This window comes from Parambassis ranga, chromosome 7 (assembly GCF_900634625.1).
Source record: "Parambassis ranga chromosome 7, fParRan2.1, whole genome shotgun sequence".
NCBI classification, from domain to species: Eukaryota; Metazoa; Chordata; class Actinopteri; family Ambassidae; genus Parambassis; species Parambassis ranga.
The window spans coordinates 1213134-1229520 of NC_041028.1; the positions used below are offsets into that span (position 1 = coordinate 1213134).

The 16387-nt window shown below is 45.7% G+C and overlaps 1 protein-coding gene across 1 annotated transcript in view; it reads right to left on the reverse strand.

Moving 5' to 3' along the window:
- Positions 1-16387, reverse strand: part of oprl1 (opiate receptor-like 1) — a 74250-nt gene that overhangs the window by 19879 nt on the left and 37984 nt on the right. The window lies entirely within an intron of this gene.

A 16387-nucleotide genomic window follows, 5' to 3' on the forward strand; every position in this document is an offset into this window, starting at 1 on the left:
TGTGCACCTTTAGCACCTCAATGAAGCGCCTGCAGCCAAGACAGGTTTTAATCCAGTCTGCATAACAGACACTCTGTGTGGACCCTGGTGCATCTGACTATTAGAATGCACAGGGTGCCACTGCTGCTGAAAAACTGCCCATTATAATGAGATTTGTGTGGATGCTTTTATCCAAAACACCTCGCAGTCACTGGAGCGAGGACACCGCTAACACCGGTGGCCATTGGTGGGAGTCGTACCGCCAGCCTGGCAGGGCTGAATCCTTGTACCGGCCAATTTCTTCTTTAAATCCATTTTAAATCATTTTTTAATACAGAAAATACAACCGGAAGTCAGAACATGTGACGTCCAAGTTTTAACAAACCTGGCCATACACAAGGCGTGCGTGTGCTGAAATGAAATATATTGTTGGTTTACGGCCTGCAACATTAAGCTTAAAGTTGTTACTAACAATAATTATATTTGATTGATTTTTTAAAATGTAGGAGGTACTAAATACTAACTTTTTCCAAAGAGACTGGAAAACAAGCAACAGAAATCAACACTGCTGGAAGGATACAGAAAAAACACCCAAGATCTTGTAATGGTTCATCCTCTGAGGAGCAGGATGTGGTTTTATGGCAATAAATAACAACACTTTGGACACTACAGAGACAGTATTCAGTCCAGTGGGGACTCAGGGGACGCAGCCTGATGCGACCCTGCTGTTTGTGTTGCCACTTTGTGCGGTTGTCGTGCTTCTCTTTGTCAGATTTGGTGCCCAGTGATCTGGAGGGATCGCTGCAGGGTGAGTGTTGTGTTCGGTGAGGAAATTGGACCCAAATGCAGACCAAAGTGGTGTTTAAACAAAGGTGAGCTTTAATGAAGCCAAAAATACAGTCCAGGGTACAAGAAGGACCAAACTAAACTACGACTGAGCAACAAAAGGTACAAAGCAATACAACAAACCTGGGGAGAAGAAGTTCATGGCACGGGAGTGACAAACACAATGATCTGACTAAGACAAAGGGAAGCACAAGGCTTAAATAAGGAGGGTGAAACACAGGTGAACACAATCAGGGGGGAGCTAATAATCAGGGCGGAGGAACAGAAGGAGAGAGGGAAGGACTGAGGAGGAGCAGAGAAGGAGGAGGGAGGAACAGAAGGAGAGAGGGAAGGACTGAGGAAGAGCAGAGAAAGAGGAACCAAATCTCAAAAATACTAATAAATGACAAGAGGGATAAACAATAAGAATACAAAACCAGGAACAAACACAGGATCATAACAGTACCCCCCCCTCAAGGGACGGCTCCCAGACGTCCCAGGAAAGAAAACCAAAGGGCGCAGCTGAGCCGGGAGGGAGGGGGGAGGCCCGGAGGAGGGACCAAAACAAAATTACAAGGAGCCAAAGTTCAACAAAGGGTGACCCAATGGGCAAAAGTTCAGGAGGACGACGAGGTACAGAAATGGCCAAAGAAGGGGGCCAAAACAGAGTCAAAATGGCCAGGAGGCCAAAACACTCAGGGGTTGGGGCCTTCTGGGTCCTGACAGACGCCCAACAGAGGCAGGGAGAAGGGCAAAAGGCCAGTGGAGGCGGAGTCATGGGCCCTCCAGGGTCCGGTCGGAAGACCAGCAGAGACAGTGAGCTGGACCCTCCGGGGTCCGGTCGGAAGGCCAGCAGGGACAGGGAGCTGGACCCTCCGGGGTCCGGGCTGAAGGCCAGCAGGGACAGGGAGCTGGACCCTCCGGGGTCCGGGCTGAAGGCCAGCAGGGACAGGGAGCTGGACCCTCCGGGGTCCGGGCTGAAGGCCAGCAGGGACAGGGAGCTGGACCCTCCGGGGTCCGGGCTGAAGGCCAGCAGGGACAGGGAGCTGGACCCTCCGGGGTCCGGTCGGAAGACCAGCAGGGACAGGGAGCTGAACCCTCCGGGGTCCGGTCGGAAGACCAGCAGGGACAGGGAGCTGGACCCTCCGGGGTCCGGGCTGAAGGCCAGCAGGGACAGGGAGCTGGGCCCTCCGGGGTCCGGGCTGAAGGCCACCAGAGATGGAGACGCGGACCCTCCAGGGTCCGGGCGGAAGAACACCAGCGAGGACGAGGCCGGGGACCCTCCAGGGTCCGGACAGGAGGCCAGAGCCGAAGACGAGGCCGGGAACCCTCCAGGGTTCGGACAGGAGGCCAGGGCCGGGGACCCTCCAGGGTCCGGACAGGAGGCCAGAGCCGAAGACGAAGCCAAGGCAGAGGACCCTCCGGGGTCCCGACAGGAAGACCGAGACGAAGCCAAGGCAGAGGACCCTCCGGGGTCCCGACAGGAAGACCGAGACGAAGCCAAGGCAGAGGACCCTCCGGGGTCCCGACAGGAAACCAGAGACGAGGACCCTCCGGGGGCCGGACAGGAAACCAGAGACGAGGACCCTCCGGGGGCCGGACAGGAAACCAGAGACGAGGAAACTTCGGTGACTAGACCGGTCACAACGGCTGAAGGTTCTACTGGGTCAGGACTGTGACCCAGGACCGAACAGGAGGCTGAGGCTGAAAGTCCAACATAATCCGAATAGACTATCCCCAGAGTCAACGTCAAAGCCACAGCTGTTCCACAAAATAAAAAATCCAATGTCTCGTTGGACAGTTCACAAGGGGCAGCACAGGGAAGACCACCCTCGGGTGGCTCGGGAGGAAGTGACATCGCCAGGAGTCCACCCTCTGAAGGAGCGGGGAGGAGCTCTGACGGAGCGGGGAGGAGCGACGTCGTCTGGAGTCCGCCCTCTGCAGGAGCGGGGAGGAGCTCTGACGGAGCGGGGAGGAGCGACGTCGTCTGGAGTCCGCCCTCTGCAGGAGCGGGGAGGAGCTCTGACGGAGCGGGGAGGAGCGACGTCGTCTGGAGTCCGCCCTCTGCAGGAACGGGGAGGAGCTCTGACGGAGCGGGGAGGAGCGACGTCGTCTGGAGTCCGCCCTCTGAAGGAGCGGGGAGGAGCTCTGACGGAGCGGGGAGGAGCGACGTCGTCTGGAGTCCGCCCTCTGAAGGAGCGGGGAGGAGCGACGTCGTCAGGAGTCCGCCCTCTGAAGGAGCGGGGAGGAGCGACGTCGTCTGGAGTCCGCCCTCTGAAGGAGCGGGGAGGAGCTCTGACGGAGCGGGGAGGAGCGACGTCGTCTGGGGTCCGCCCTCTGAAGGAGCGGGGAGACCTGCCCCCCTGGGTTGAACGGAGCCCTCGGCCTCTGCAGGAACACCCAGGGAGAGATGAGCTGGGGGCGGCATCGTCGACCTGCCAGCTGAAGCAGGAACAGGCGAGGAAGGAGTAGCTGAAGGGGTAGCAGGGGCTGGGCGAACGGCCCAGGCAGGGAGTGCTGGAGCCACCGGAGGGGGGAACTCCTCCATCTTCCGGAACACAGGGTGGTAGGTTGAGAGCATCCACGGCTCAGTGACCAGGACCTCCTCCATCTTAACCCGCAGCTCCTGCATCTCCCCGTGGAGGTCCCCTAAGCGCAGCAGCAGGGACATTCGGTGGGCACACCACTGCTGAATCTCCCTTTCATCTGAGGGGGGAGATGGCATGTGGTCCACCCAGTTCACGGCATCATGGAGCCTTACCATGTGATCGTTTAAGACCCTCCAACTGAAAAAGAGCTCCACCGGGTCAACCAATTGGTCTGCTGGGTCCATTTTTAGGTCAGATCATTCTGTTGTGTTCGGTGAGGAAATTGGACCCAAATGCAGACCAAAGTGGTGTTTAAACAAAGGTGAGCTTTAATGAAGCCAAAAATACAGTCCAGGGTACAAGAAGGACCAAACTAAACTACGACTGAGCAACAAAAGGTACAAAGCAATACAACAAACCTGGGGAGAAGAAGTTCATGGCACGGGAGTGACAAACACAATGATCTGACTAAGACAAAGGGAAGCACAAGGCTTAAATAAGGAGGGTGAAACACAGGTGAACACAATCAGGGGGGAGCTAATAATCAGGGCGGAGGAACAGAAGGAGAGAGGGAAGGACTGAGGAGGAGCAGAGAAGGAGGAGGGAGGAACAGAAGGAGAGAGGGAAGGACTGAGGAAGAGCAGAGAAAGAGGAACCAAATCTCAAAAATACTAATAAATGACAAGAGGGATAAACAATAAGAATACAAAACCAGGAACAAACACAGGATCATAACAGTGAGTCTCTCTACACGTGTATTTTTTCAGTACTTCATAGTTTGATGTTTTCAGGTCACATGCACACAAATACAGTGTTTAGTTTTTGTGTCATAACTCTGTTGGTAAAAACATAACTCACTGAATAATAGGACGAGTAAAGATTTGCTTTCATAGAAAAGTGTGTAGATCTTGTTGGTTGTTAGGGCTGGAGTATGCGCTGGGTGTGTTCTCAGATTCGAACAAACTGAAGGCTTCTCCACTTCAGCTGCCCTGAATAAAACTTTACAGAAACGCATTGCAGTCAAATGTTTCCTCCTCCTCCTCCTCCTCCGCTCTGCCCTTCCTTCAGTTTGGCCTTGGGCTCTTTCTTCTTCTTCTTCTTCATCACATCCCCTTCTTTCTTCCATCCTTTCTCTCCATCTCCTCCTCGGCCTCTTCTCCCATTTTTTTCTTTTACTCCTCTCTTATTTTAGATCAGCGCACTTATCTATTCCGTTGCATCTCAACATCTGTGTCTTTCAGTCTTTTATGCCTCCATGCCTCTCATTACCTTCCTCTGACTTCGGGTCTGTGCATCCTCCTCTTCACACCGTGCCCTCAGCTCTTTCTCATGTCTCTCATCCATCCTGCCATCTGCAGGTTCCAGGAAGTTGAATTAAGTTTCTAAGAATCCCATAATACTTAATGAATGTAATTTAAGTCTTAATAATCAAAACAACAAACATGGAGTTCAGATGGAGTTTCTGAAATGGGTCGTTTAGGAGGAGGGACAAAAGGAAATGAGTTGCTGATGGATGGTTAAGTGCCCGGAACCTTTTTCAGGTTTTAGATTTGTGTGGGTGCTTTGAGGTCAACTCACTCTGAAGCTGGTGTATGCAGAGGCTACTTAAGGCTACAGGCTCAAGGTAACATCTGCCACCACGGTTCGGAGTATTGTGTACAGATCGATGAGATCCTCACACACAGCCTTTAGGGTTAAACCTATGGAGCTTTGAGCAAATGTCTGCTTTCTTTCAGCTTCTTCTTTATCTGTGAGGACAGGCTGACTAAAGTGAGCACATACAGTTTTGCAGCCCACGGCACTGCGACTTGGTGGACGCTTGGTGTTGTTACAATCTCCTTAAAAAAAAGAAGAATTGCTGTATGTCTGCTTATTTCCCTGGTAACGAAGCTGGCTGTATTCTGTTGGTTTTAAAGCCGTGCAGGTGCATGCAGAGGCTGTTTGAGGCCATGAGCTGAAGGACTCAGGGCCCGTTTCATTATGCTTCTACAATGATTTGTGGGCACTGTGTAACGGTTAATGGGATCCTTTCAGTGCAATATAAAGAACCTTTCAATGCTGACTGTACACAGTTGACCTTTGTTTTTATCTTCAGGGCTCACCATCTTCAATAGCAACAAGAGAGTGGAAAATATCAAAATGTGAAAAATAGTAGGACAGCACTCCATTTCCCAGAATACCTTGCTGCATCCAAGTCTTCAAAATGGTTGTCCAAACATTTAGGCCATTTTGTTTAGAGTAAACTCTAGTGACGGAAGCTGAAGGCCAGGGCCGGTTTGTACTTTGGATTTTTGCAATTACAGCAACATGTAAAATGATAACACGTAAAAGGACACCTGTGCTCGGTCAGCCACTTCCCACAACGCATGAACCACAGAGAAATCTGCAGCTACTGCACTGCTCCAGTCTGTGGGTCCTCAAACTTCAAACAGCACCTCGGGGTAAGATTACAGATTTGAAATCTCTCTTATTGTGATGACCATGGCATGTGTTTGCTGTAAATCAATCAGTGACACATGACACTTTACTCACCACTTGGGACATGTGATGTTGATCATCTGATCACAATGTTTCTCATTTGCTTGTGCAAGTCCAAATCATGAATGTTGGCATATCATGAAAGCAAAGAGCAAAGCAGCCTTGGAGGCAGAGGTCTGGGCACAGCGTTACAGAGAGGCAGAGAATCCAATCATCTGTGCAGCTTTTACCCAAAACATGAACAGTCAGAGCAGAACGATGACAAAACATCACAAATCATTGCTGATTATTCAACATTAAGGGGATGTATGCTTAATGTTCGTGTCTGTGCTTCAGTAGCACATTCTCACTGTTATGTGATAAGAATTAATTTCTCTGAATTGGAATAAATCCAAAGCAAGTGGAACTGAATAAATTCAGTTCAAATCTGAATACATTCAGTTCCACTTGCTGTAGGGTGGAGTCAGATTATAGAATTAAATTTTGAAATTCTGAACTTTGCACGACCCTGTCACACACATATAATGAAATCTGATGAATTCTTCCATCTTAAGACCTTTGTACAGCGTTTCATCTCTCCCTCTGATCACACCAGCCCTGGATGTTTTGTCAGTAATCATGTTTCTGCTGTAAAGTCTAACTGGACTGACTCACTTTTGGAGTCACTTGAGGAACTGCAGTTTCTAGGACTTCCATGTTTCTCAGACCTAGCTGTTGCTACTTGGCGAACATTTGGTGTTCTTTATTTGGTGCTGCTTTAACTGCTGTGTTCCCATTGAGGACAGGGTGGTTGTGTTCCTCTGGGTCAAGGGTTAAAGGGATCCATGCCTCTGTAGTCTAGTCAACATACGTCCTTTCTAAGTTACCTAGACCTTTCTAAGTTTCTATTTATTTCTATCAATATTACTTCCAGGATGACCTTTCATATCTCGGTTTCTAGCCCAAACCTGTCCTGTCTCTGCTGCAGTTTGTTGTAGGGTGGATTGTAGAGCTCACAGTTTGTTTTTAAGTCTAAAATAGGTTAGAACCGCCTTAGATCTCTTGATCTGTGAACATCTGTAAACTCCCACTGGATCCTTGAGGTCTGCCCACCAGATGCTGTCGGTTGTCCCTTCCTTCTCGCTCTCCTTTCAAATCCACGGTACTCCACCGTTTTAAAACAGTTCTCAGTCGTACAGTCCATCGCTCACCTTCCTCAGACCCTTCTTCTCTTTCTTTTTTTTATTCCATCCTTTATCTCCACCACCTAACTCATACCTCACCTCCCATCCTCCCACCTCCTTCTCTCTGCATACTGAAAGCTTGCAGGCTGCCCGAGTCTTCAGAGAGAATATTTCATGGCTGTTCAGCTACCCTCCCCTTAATACATCAGGGACCAAGTCTACCGAGCCAAACCTCTCTTCAGAACATCTCGTCTTCTCTCCCAGTAAGCCTCTCTTGTCTTCTGGCAGTCAGTCTCCCTGGCTCAAAAACTCTCTTTCTCTTTTTTATTGCTCTTCATTGTTCCCGACACCATCTCAGTGCTCCTTTTCTCCATCCTCTGTCATTCAGTGAAAGTATAATTGCATTCTTCTAATTATGAGTTTAAGGCTCCTGGCAGCAGCAGCAGCAGCGACGAGAGACAAATAAAGAAAAGAATGGCAAGGCTACAGAGCCAACAGGTGAGCCCAGAGCAGATGAGACGCCGTAGCTTCACACGGATAAAGATATTTTCATCAGTCGCTTTGCACAGACACAAAAGAAGAAGAATGTGCCCTGTGCTTTCATTTTAAAGTGGGGCAGCGTTACACGAGAGAGGCCATTGTAGCTGACATGACAATTGAAAGGCAATGAATGTATGAAAAAGACATCCCTAACCGTTTCTGCCAGGGACCTGAGGAAGTCTTAATTACTTAGATTGGGGAATTGGTTTATATGATAAGAGCAGTGCAATGGTGTGTTGTGGGGAAAAGAGAGCTCAACCAACAAGTAAAGCTCTTAGATTTACTGGTCAATTTATGGTCCTACGCTCAGCTACAGCCAGGAGCTGCAGGTGATGAGCGACTGAAAGAACTGATTTCACTGAAATTCAAATTTAAATAACAAAAACATGTAAAACTTGTTTAATCAACTCCTCTTTTATTTTGAAATTGAGTCATTTCTATTTTCCTTTTCTTTAGCACCTGTGGGGGATTAATCTTTTTTTTAACACTCTGTTGTCTGCTAGTAGTTATTTCTGTAAAATGGCATTTTTATTATTTCATATTAATACTATTCCATTTAGAAAAGGAACTTGCCTAGTAAAGGGCTTTTTGTTGATGTTGGTAGAAGAATGCAGTTCAAGTGTGACGCATCACCTCTGCAGTGAGGTTGTTGTTGTGTTGTCCTGTGCTTCAAAAGCAGATCAAAGTGTAATGAATGCTAGACGTGAAGATTGAACCTGTGCCGAAGTAGCAGCGGTTAGTGTTTTCGATCTTTATTTGTATCTTCTCCTGCTGTCTCCTGTTTCTTCCATTTGCTCCCCACTTTAAAACTAATCAGAGCTACACAAGGTGTCTTTACTCACAGGGGCAACAAAAGCACTGAAACGCACCACGATGATTCTGTTCAGGATGACTGAAACAAGCTGACACACCAACCTGAAGACACGATGCACGCTCAAATACGGCCCTCACACAGCAGCCTGCACTAAAAGGCCGAGGAAACCTTCACACATAAATATACCTTTGAAGAGCGATGCTGCTTGAACTGCAGAGATGGAGATTAAATCTGTCTCTTTATATGCAGAATCCTCCCCAACTCTAAGTCAACAGGGTATTTCCTGCAATTGGAGTCGTTACACACAAACACACACACACACACCCCGAGTGTATATCACTTACGTTCCTGAAATGAATCTGTGACGTGCCGCTCTCTAAGAGTGCCTCCCGTTAGCATTCGCTGCCTGGCTGCACTTAAGAAAGCTCCAAAATAAGCATGAAATATTTAACCATCCATTAAAGAGGGTTTACTGCTTTATGCCTCTCACTGCTGCCAGCAGTAATTCCTCAGCTAATTCTCTTTTGACTACTTCTGTCTTTTTCATATAAACACCAAGGCATTATCCTCAGAACTAAACTAAACCCAGAATACAGACAGCAGCTCCGCGCTAATCGTCAGACACATGTTCGTACTGTGAGGTTCCCCAGAACAGGCCGACTGAGCTAAAGCGTGGGTATTAAAGATCGATATGAATACTTTATTTTCATAGTCCATCTGTTGACATTATACGAGCTGCATTTCAGGTTGTTAAAATGACTGACTGACTGTTAGAAGTCAGCTGCTTTAAGCTTCTGAATGTGTCAACATATCATTAAAGCATGAGAGCAAATGAAACCTAAACAGTCTCATTTCTAATCACCTTCTAATAACCAACGCACAGTGTGGTTTAAACGTTAAACAGAATGTTTAAACCTTCAGATCATCCACATGTAAAAACATCTATAACCAGGTCTTAGCTATTTCCTCCCAACAGCTTAAAAACAAAAAATGTGACCAGCAGTCACTTTTCCACAGCTCATGTTAAACTGGCATGCAGAGGCATGTGAAGGTAACATTTTATTTTTACACTATCTTTAACAACCGTGGCATCTAAAGAATGCTGATTATACTAATTCCAATTTAATTATATTTTTTGTAAAAATCAATATTTTCAAAGATCAATATTTTATGTCTTCACACCTGACAAGACAAAGGGAGAAAACTCATTTCATTCTATCCCGCTTGCTTTGTGCCTCATTTTTCGCCATCCCTGGACTTTTGCCTTGACATGCTCTAACTGTTCTGAGTGCATGCCCAGACTGCTTGTTGTTTTGTACCAGCTGCCTGCCGTGTGTCGTTCAGCTGGGTCCACTTGAACCGAACCCTCAGTTTCCTAAACTACTGTCAGTGTGTTAAGCAGCTTTGCAACACATTCAGTTGATTGTAAATCCTTAATTATAAAATAAATCCTCATACATAGACTAAGACACAACAAGGTTCATGCATTAAAATCAGATTTTACATACTTCTCCCTCATTGTCTCAGCCCCCAGAGTGAACACAGAGTTTTTATCTCTTCCATCGTTTTTTTGTTTTTATAAATTAGATACGAGTCTCTTTTTAAGTCAGTCTGCTGCATTACCAGCTCTCTCTCTCTCTCTCTCTCTCTCTCTCTCTCTCACGTTATGCTGTTTGGAATCATTTCCTGCACTTCAATGAAATTTCATTGTTAAACCTCTAACAAAGGAGCTCAGGAATTCCATTTTCAGGCGAGCTATTGTGCCACCTGAGACCGATAACATCATCCGGCCAAACTCGGTAATACTGTTTCCAACATGACTGATGTGGGTTTTATTATTCTGCAGCTCTCCCGTGCTGTCAGAATCACTATCTTTCTAATCACTCCTGCACCCCTCCCCGCCCTCTGCACTGTATCCTCTGTTTCTCAGCGAGCAGCCATTGTTCCTGCTCAGATCCTTTCATCAATATTTCATGTAAAGTCAAATTAGTTATGCCAAAATAATCAGATGATGCCTCACAGCTTGTTGTTTTTATTCTGTCTGAGTGCAAACTTCCTCCCATGTTGTTCACCTTTCATATTGTCCTCTTTGCCTTCATTTACATCAGACTGTGATCCCCTAATGAATAAATGCAATTATGGAATTACACCTCTGAACCTTTCAGCAAACCCATTTGCAATAGATAATGATGTGTGCAGCATGGTGTGTTCCTGAGGTGCACAGTGACACTAGAATAGCCTGTACACTATGTGACCAAAAGTAAATGGACACCACGTCAGCACCCGGCTGGAAATCTTAATGCTGCAACTGATGCATTGTTTGCATTACTGATTGATTGTCCGTGATTAATCGATCAGTGTAGTCTAAGGTTTTAATGGACATGCCACAGGAAACGTGCTCTCATCTTCCCTTCATTGATTGAGCTTTGTCAGCTGTGTTTAGGATTACAAATATGGATCGGCAAGTGCTGTTGACATGCCAAACAACATTTACGGTTTGAAAGATTTTACTATTCCATGGACGATTTATGGATTTGTGAGATGATTACTAAAGTTAGAGAGGTGTGCAAATTATGGGAGTGGATAAGTGCTTTCAAATGTGGACAGCTAGCATTAGCTCAAAGGTTAACCCAGTTAAATGTCGCTGTTTCCATTCTAGTCATTGCACATTGTGTACTAGCTCTACTACATGTAGTGTAAAACAGGTTGACGACGGAGGTTTAAGCCTTAAAATAAAATGACACACTTTGTAGCGTGATTCGTCCCCTCTGCAACTAACTTCTACACCTTTTTTTGCAGATGTGGAAGGCTACCATTAGCTTAAAAGATTAGCCAGATTAGGGTACAGCAGATATCTAGCAGGAAGAGTACAGAAGAATAGAAACAATAAATAAAATTAAAACTACAGTTGTTGCACAAAATATACTACACACTGGATATGGACTATTCTGATGTGTATGATGCAGAAAGCAACCTCCTGCTTTTGAAGAATATGTGTGTATTTCTAATCTGACCAGTTAGTTTTCGGTTTTCCTAATGGTCATGTTTAATGTTAGACTTTGTGGTGACTGTGTGAATCTAAGTTGATGCTGTGCTTTCTGCCTCATCACCTGTCTGTCTTCATCTTCTTCGGCCTTATCCTCCTCTTTTTCCCATATCTCTGACACACTCTTCCTTTCTCACTGCGCTCCTTCTCTCCATTAACCGAGGAAAGAGGATGAAAGGAGTCTATCTGATGACTCTTTAATCCGCCGAGCTGTTGGTTTCAAATATTAATAATAACTTTGAATTATTCACACGCTGCCGATCTGCACTCTGTCGGCTTGAATGAGCTATCACATGACAGCAGGAATTTATATTCCTGACGGTGTACAGTAGCAACCACTATTTTAAAGCAGGGACACATAACGCTGTATCTTCCTCATTTACAGCTGCAGTGTTGAACTTGCATATTACTGCCTCTTAGAGTAGCAGCTGACAGAGGGAAAGGTGCCGAGGACGCATTCAGTCCATGCTCAGGCTACATGACTGTGGTAAAACTATCAAACTGGCATTAATATACAAAGACATGGCTCATGTGAAGGAAAACGTCAGATTCTGCAAAGCATTGGCTGAGAAGGAAAAACAAAGGAGTGCAATCAGTGAGGGCTATGAAAGAAAAACTAGTATTACTCTCCAAGACACAAGGTACAAGGTACAAGGTACCATCCAGACCACTTCACCATGCAAGGTTAGCAGCACGAGCAGGACCGCACCAAAACCACACTCATACTTTAAACTTGCTCACATTTGCTGTAGTCCGAGTAGTAGAACAAGTTACCACCATTCTTTAGCCTAATGCTACCATTTAGTTCATTCTGTATTAGTTTGTATAGAGGAAAATACATATTTATAAAATATTTAAGCTCCATTCACTTCTATCTATAGATGTGTAGTGTATCCTTCAGTGCCCATTAGGTGACTACAGCCAGTTTGGGATGCCCCTCCATCTGAAGGGGTGCTGCCGTCAGTCTTTATGCTAAGCTGCAAGAATGTTCTAAATATGTATTCTTATAAAACCAAGTCATATTTATCCAGCATCACAACTCCTGCGTCAACAAAGATTTCGTCTCCACTGATGGCTCCTTAACATGTATTTAGCACATTTATAGGTTGCTGTTGAGTCTGCGGAGCTGTGTGGCCAAATCCTCGGGCTGCTCTTTCCACCAGGTCACAGACATGTTTTATCTGCTCTCAGGGCGTCAGGCCATTGCTTGTTTCTGTCTGCAGTATCAACAGAATATAGGGAAAAGGATCACTTAAACACTGAACGACGACAGAACACAGCCTTCAGAGCTTCGCTAAGTGTTTTTAGTGGAGGTATAAAACCCATGTTAGAGTTTTTTGGGCTTTTCATTGGTGATGAATGCTTCTTTATGACATGAATAACACCACAGCTGCTGCTGCTGCTGCTGCGAAATCATGTAAACCTATTTACAATATCCACAGTATAAAAGCAGACAGTGTGAGTCAGACCTGACCCCACACACACAGAGTAACACAAAGGACCAGTTAAATGTGCGCAGAGCGAGTGCCCACACTGCTCTGTCTGCCTAATGGATGGAAGTTTCAATCTGAAAACTGGACTGCCAGAATTTCTAATCTCTAAGCGGGACCCTCCAGCTGTGCCGGGTCTGATGGATAAACACCACGTTTACGCCGCCTTTCCTTCTGTTTCTCTCTCTCATCCCACCTCCCCCTCTGTGCCAATAATGACACAGTCTCATAAAGACCTAGATATCCGTATCCTACTACACCATAAGCCCTTTTCACATCCCTGTGTGTCTTCAGAGAAGAGCAGCTCTTGAAAAAAAAAGAAGCCTTTCTTGATGACAATCACACAATCCAATTCACAGCTGCCAGCTGCCGCCGCCGAGGTGCGGTATTATTGCAGCAGCTCTCCTCGGGTAGCATCATCAGCCCTATTCTTGAAGGTCTTTTAAACGTCTCTGAAAGCAATCCAAAGCCGGTACAATTATCTCAAGTGGGGGATTATTAAAATATGTACGCTGATGTCAAACAGTGGATCTGGGATCCTGACATTTTGCAAACACAGGCAGAACCTCTGCTTTGGTGTCGAGCAGCTAAAAGCACCATCAGGGCACACTGTAATATGTCTGTACCTTTGAATTTCTGTAAATAAATCTGCTCCACTACTGTATGTCTGAAAAATGCAAATTAACAGGATCTTAGTCACCATCTTGGCAGCTCCCAACTCCTGCTAGTCCAGATATATGGGCCCAGTGGTGGATCATAGAAACACGTAGCTGTCAGTCAAAGCAACTATGCCCTAAAATTATGAACAATTTCAGCTTAACAGCAATCAAAACATATTTATTTCTGCTTTAAACCTGAACATTTAAACATGGACTTTTATTGGGACTGACTCACTTTTGCAGCCAGCCTCAAGTGGAGGATTTGAGGGGGAGGAAGTGGTCAAAGGTCACTGTGATATGATATAATCTACAAAAACTATAGACTGTAAAAGTGAAGGAAGACTCTGAGACATCACCTACAGCTAGGCAAAGAGATGGAGTCTAGACTCCACCAAAACTAAGCAGTGGAGTGTCACATAGCTGCCCAACTATCAATGGGTCCATCATGGGTCTGGACAACAATAGATGCAAACTGTATCGTGGTGATGAATTATAAATAATTCTATTGGACGGAAAATGCTAAAAAGGAGGAGGAACCTGGAAGCCTGGTAGGGTTGGTATCCACACTTCACAGCAGGTATCTGACTGTCCCTGCTTGAAAGGGATATTTCTGTCACTTGATGGAGCTCGTCAGAGCCACAGAGGACATTCTGAGAGTCCTCTTCATGGTAATAAACTCATGTTGATATGTTAATTTGTTACAGAGCCACTTTTAAAGGAGGTGAGAATGATCAGCTGGCGTCTCAACAGTTGTGCTGATTTCCTCGTCAGTAACACTCTCAAACATGGACATGGCTTTAAGATTCACACACAAATAAACAAAACACTTGGACTCAAGCAGCCATCCTGAGAAGCAGATCTCTGTAACATGCTCTGGAAATAAGACTCGTATGAGATGGATGACAGGCAAGTGTCAGAGGAATCAATGGGGAAAGGAGAGCTACTATAGTGTTATTTTCCTCTTGACACGGAGCACAGGACAGAGAGTGTGATGTGAGTCATACTGAACCAAGGATTTCAGAGAGACAGGGATCCTCAAGGAGTCACTCTTCCCATGATAGTATAGAAGATGAAGTACAAAAGCAGCTTTGTTCACATAAACATCTATTTTTTACTCGACGATGGTCTGCTTAATGTGACAATACAATTACCTGGTTACATACAAACAGCGCCCTGTTTGTGTCTTGTGACATCATTTAAAGATTTTAATCAAGTTTTTTGAACTATTAACTGTCTCCCTTAGAAGTACAGGTGTATTGTTCCGCAATGAATTGAGCACCACTAAAAAAAGCACTGTCACAAGCTACAGCACAAGGTCTGCCCAATAATAGAAGGTATGCAAGTGATGGGGTGGGGAAGTCACTGGAGGATAAACACAAGGATAGACCCGCAGAGTGGCAAACAGCTTGCTGAGTGGCATTATCAACAAACACATCTAAACAGGAGAAGATTGTCGACCAATAGACCCAACAAGAAATCCCAGGTACATTAAAATGTCAGGAAACCTGATACAGGTTTAAAGGATCCAGAGTCAGGATTGTAGTGATGGAGGAACAGGGGGATGATGAGGATCAATGACTAGTTGTCTTTGGTCTTTTCTTTGCATAAAGTTAATTGAACCATCATTAGCATAGTGATATTATGACACACTCAGAAACATCATCAGAACACATCATCAGCGGAGAGAGACGAACCAGGCCCAGGACCGACCCTTGGGAACTCCACACAGCAAATGGGAAATGGAGACAAGTTAATTAAAACCATCTCCTCTTCAGATGGGAATGGAACCCTTTTAAGGCCACAGATGTCCGCCTAGTTACAGCGAGTAAAAAAAAGAACCCTGAGAAACACCACAGAGAGTGGGGATGGTTGTAGCTACATCAATATAGGACAGCAGCATTTTTTTAAAGCGTCGCTGTGATGGCACTTGAGTGGCTTACACAACGGCAGACATCCGTCTTCTGTTTTTAAAAATGTAGATCACTCTGACTATTGGTGGAGAACGAGTTTCCAGCCCACACACACACACACACACACACACACACACACAACACACACACACACACACACACACACACACACACACACACACACACACACACACACACACACACACACACACACACACACACACACACACACACAGAGCTTTTTTAACCCACTTCTACCACACAAAATCAACAGGCCACTTTATTAAGCCAATCATATTTCAATTCAGGGGAAGAGACGCTGGAGCAGCACGAGGGGATGCTACACACACCGACAGCAGGGGGATTATCACACACCTGCTTTTATTTATATAAATTTAACACACAAACAATATCAAATACACAATACAACAAACAAGGAAACGCTGAGTACACAGGTTTATCGGCTGTGTGCATTAACCGATCGATCATAACAGTCCAAAGAGGGAACACAGGCTTTTGTAAGTCCTGGTAATTCTACATGGTGAAATTACAGAGTGTACATTCTGACTTCCTCAGTCCTGCTCCTTTTTTAAAACACTACATCCTATGTGTTCAGCTAGCGGGGAGGTATCTTTGTCTGCTTTTGTGAGTGAATGGGAGTGGTTGAAAGTAATTTCCCCTGATGCTGTTAGCTGTGAGACTATGGAGGAACAGAACCTGCTCTGTTTTCTTACAGCCTAAAATGAACCTGGAAGCCATAAAAAAACACTGGAAACCACAGCAAACATGTTTTCTGCAACAATCAAGTCTAACTGAGAGAAAACCCTCAGAAGTGGTCTTGCTACTAGTTTTGTGAGATTTGAGACTTCAAGCTATGTCCTTACTGCCGCACTTA